Here is a 4,975-nt window from a genome sequence, read left to right as displayed (position 1 = left end):
AATGTTTTTCTCCCTTGTAAGTCGCTTTGGATAAAAGCGTGTGCTAAATGACTAAATGTAAATGTAAAAATTAGAAAAAAAATAAATAAATAAAAGAAAATAAATCAGGAACTATGCACTGCTATAATACTATGGAAACAACTCCTCTGAATGAAATCTTGGTTTCCTCTAATGATTTTACTTTATTTATTTATATTTTTTATTATTTATTTATTTATTTATGTGTTTATCTTTGTATTATTATTATTATTATTATTACGTTATTGTTTATTTAGTATCTAAAAATCTATATATATATTTTTAATTTTATTTTCAATTGTATTAATTTAATGATTAATCAAATTACCATTGTAATGTTATGATAAAGCTTAGTCAATGCTTTTCCTTTTCTATTCCCTGGTTTTCTGTGACATTGTTTGTATAATTTTGTTCAATACGATAATAAATAAATAAATAAACAGATAAATCAAATAAAAGGCCACATTAGCCGAACAAGCCGGACAATTATTCTGCGTCGCATGATGACAAAGTGGTAAGTGACACCTAGAGAGAGGTGGCAAGCAATATTCATCTGTTGGGTCACCTGCTGGGGATATTGGAGACAGATGAACAATGTGTGGGGCCGTGAAGCAGTGGTGGAGCTGACTGAGCCTGGAGCCATGGGGAGGCTTCTCAGTCTAGTGGGCAGCATTGAGGGGAGCGTGTGTGTAATTGCTGAGCTGCTTGCTCCGCCGCCCTTTGTCCATGTAAAGCCTGTGTGTCCAAATGCCACACGCCCCTCAGTACACTACAGTGGCTATGTGGTGACGTTGCATTTAGAAAGAGACCACAAAGGAATACTTTTTTTAAATGTTGGGACTTTAGACATTGCTCTGTCACTCATTTACATAGACGGACGGACAGACAGATCTATTTAGCTAACCTGTTAATGGCATGGCTGGATAAACACATGACACATGACACATGAATAATTGACCATCTAATTTTAAACATGCACCCACAAAGTATCTGAATTGCAGTAAAACTTTAAGAAGCGGGGGGGGGGGCAGCACGGTCCCCTGAAAAAAATGCATTATGTTGTTTTTTTATTGAACTTTACAGTCAATTTATGCAATTTAAAAACATGCACAAACAGCGTCAACTGTATAAGCATTACCACATGAGAGAAGTGTGTTTGCAATAAGCACAAAATCTAACTCAGACTGTTTACTTTATGCTTCTCTCTTTTAGTCTATTTATTTACTTATTTTTATAAGTCCGTGTGCATTAAAATAACAGGATAAAATAGATTAAGCTTACAAAAATACACAGGGATAACATTTCAAAGAGGAATTATGAATACGGGAAATCATTAACATACTTATATGTGTGAATCGTCCGTGCCAGATCCCTCCAAATAAAACAACTAAAATTGTTGTTTTTAGATGTTTTATTTGGAACGGGACAGGGCACAGAGGGAACGTTCCACCGTGCCCTGTCCCCGTTCCTCCTCTCACCCCCTCCACTCCAAAGCTCCACTGAAACCTTCAATATGGGCCGTGGGGAGGAGGGCATCAGAAAACTGTCCCATATATCTATACCTCTATCTATCCGTCTATCTCTTCATCTATCCGTCTATCTGCATGCATGCAAACACTGTATCTCCCTGAATTAATAGGTGAATATGAGATGCCACCGAAACAGAGGAATAGATCATGCTTTGCAAAAGTATCAACCTCCCTGAACTGTACTTGAAGTTTATTCCATGCTTTCATTTTCTGTTCTCAGACAAACAAAATACTCACATCACAGTCACTGTCGACACATGAGGACAATGAGCAATCCCTGTCTAACCTTTTGGCTCATAATCCTTCGAATGGTATGCACGTTTAATGTTGGACTTCTATCCATTAACATTAAATATTTTTTCATATTATTGAGTGAAGTTAGCACCTTAACTAAAAGTAAACTGTGTACCTCAACTTATGCTGTGTGTTCTGTTTAAAGATGGCTGTGAGAGTCTCTGCCCACATGTATGAGTTTTGGGAGGATCTTTCTGGAACTGGGTTGCCGACATGGCTCCCCCCGGAGCGGGAGAGAAAGTCAGCGGACCACCATCTGCGCCCCTCTGCCTATGGACCACCCAGAAGTTGAAGGGCTGGAGAGCCCGGTACCATCGGGTGATGCGTGCATTTGTGTCCTTCATGCGGTGGAGCCACTGCAGGGGGGCGCACAGAGGGTGAAAGCATGCTCCAGGAGCTAACAGTGGAGGGAGCAAATGGCCCACTTGATCGCTAGACACTCCTTCTCGACTGTGCTGTACCTCGACTGCGACTGTGAGCCTGAAAGCTTGCGGCTGAGGTACAGCCCTGGCCGTTTGGCCCCCTCCATCTCCTGGGAAAAGACCGCGCCCAGCACTCTTTCCAACAGACGGGAACTAACCGCAGCCTTTTCCCCCTTGTGATGAATTTCAAGCCGCACGATCGGAAACATGTAAAAAATCCCCATGAACACACCGAATCTCCACCCATGACCCTTCCATCAAAGGTGCGGGTCGAACCAGGCGTTGGTGGACCAGTGTCTGAGAACAGTCCAGAGTCCGGCAAAGCCTGATGTCTACACTCTTGCAGCCTTACCGGTAGGCCTACTTAGCTTACTTGGTAGGCTGGACACGAGGCTGGTCTTACGCAAGAAAGGGAAACAGAGACGGAGACGGAGGAGAGGTAAACCCTGCACCAGGGGCCAGATTTATAGACAAACATGAGGAAACATTAAGAAAGCTCTCTACCCCCGGACTGGACCAACCATGCCCCTTTGTCCACTACAATGGCTTTGAAATCATGTTTGTTCAGTGTGGTGCTTGTGCAGTTTTAGACCAGAATATGGCCTAAGCATAAGTCTATGTGAAAATATGACACATTTTATGAAACACAATCACCATTACATTAGCATTTGTATCAATAACAGGCAATAACCATAACAGAAATGGAACCTGCCATGTAGAGGGTGCAGTAAATGCAGGTAAACATAAGGAGGAACTTTTTCTCATTGTTATTGATGGTCTGTTATTGACAAGTGTGTGGTTGCATTATGCAATAGCAATGCATCTAGCAGCAAAGAGCCATATGCTCTGTCGACATTTTCTGCATTTTTAGCTTTGAATACCACTGAGAAAATAACTGAATGTCAAAATACCTTTTTTTTTCTTATCTCAATTTGTCAGACCTCCTACAACTAATAATTTAATTGGAAATGCGGTTGCTGCTGGTAAAGGAAAGAATACAGGCAGAGATAGCTAATTCTATTGAACGCCTGGCCCAGGCTATTCAACAGAATCATCCTGTTCTGGCATCCATCATAACACAGCCACAGATGACCATTGAGAGGCCCTGCAAAACAGTGCAGGTGCTGGAAGAGTTAAAATGAATACTGGAGGCTATAACAGGAGAAATTGATACTATGTTGAAATGCCATGCTGTTGACATTACAATCTGGACATTGGAAGCGGGAGTGTGCCACAGTGGCAGAGAGGGAGAGCCCAAGATCAAAGTAGTGAAGAAGGATGCCACAAGCTCATCGATCCACATCGCCCGCTGCATTAATTAACTATGAAGGAATAACTGGGATCCCTGTTAAATGTCCCAAAACACACCCATTGGTGGTAAAAAACCCTGATGACCCAAACAATGCCACACATAAATTTGTCATTGTTCTTCGCTGCTCAGTAAACTTAATGGGGGGGACATCCTGTTCAAATTGAATTGCACCCTCACATTTGGTCAAAATCCTTTTTACGATAACCACACCTCCCAATTCTAATCTGGTGCTCTATTCCAACCATCAGGCCCAAAAACATAGAGTCCTTAATCGTACATCCACTGCCAGGGAGGTAAGTTTAAATAAAACCAACCCATTACAAGGAATGCAATGGCCGGAAAAGCCATTTGAGGTTCTCCCCTCCTCCGCACCTCATCAAAATATTGTGCATATTAGTGGCAATGTCAAATTCGCAGACAATGATGCTTCTGTCCACAAATGATAAATGTATTTTCATGTTTTCATGCAATTGGTGACCCAGTGACTCAGACAATGCAGGCCCCTGTGATATCACTAATATGCCCTCCACTTCACATGTTATCTGGTGAAGTAGAAGCTGTCATACCGCCAGATCACCTTTTAAGGGTTCCACCCAAATTCTGGGCAGCTCACAAAAATGAGACAGGATTAATTGACTGTGCTCCTTATCGGGCAGTATTTAAACCAGGATCGTCTCCAATCTACATGAAACAATATCTCTTTGTCGGCCGAAAAGGAGGGCAGCATTGCTTCAGTAATAAATTCCTTCCTGAAGCGAGGAGTAATTGTGCCTACCACCTCTCCTTACAACACTCAAAAAACAGGACGTAGTGCGTGGCAATTCATGCAAGATATGTAAGCTGTCAATGACTTAATGGTTCCTCTGCCCCCAATGTCCCTGATGTTGTCTCCATTCTCACAGCTATACCAGCAACACATACAGTAACTGCGTCACTGTAGTTGACCTGTGCTCATGCTGACATGACTGCCACAGGGCTACACCGATTCCCCTGCAGCCTTTGCCGCTGTTGTACGGACTACACTCACCACATTCACACCACCCCTTGGATGTACATTGATACAGTATACGGATGCGGAGGATCTTATTCTCTCTGTTGAGAGCCGTGAACTGTGTGAAGAGGCATCTCTCATGTTGCTTCGACACCTTGCTTCCTGTGAACATAAAGCCTCAATGGCCAAATTGCAATGGTGCAAACCCGAAATCACATGCGCTGGCCTTTGGACAGTACAAAGCCTAAATATTATTTAGGCTTTGTACTGTCCAAAGGCCAGCACCAGCTATGAATCGGTCCCACCTCTGACTACCAAAAAGGAATGATTGGGAATGATTAACTATTGACGACAGCGGATCCCTGATTGTTCCCACCATGACAAGATGCTTCACTCCTCATGCTTAATG

This window comes from Zeus faber (genome assembly GCF_960531495.2).
Source record: "Zeus faber genome assembly, chromosome: 4".
NCBI lineage: Eukaryota > Metazoa > Chordata > Actinopteri > Zeiformes > Zeidae > Zeus > Zeus faber.
The sequence above is the reverse complement of the archived record's forward strand: the minus strand, read 5'-3'. Positions refer to the sequence as shown.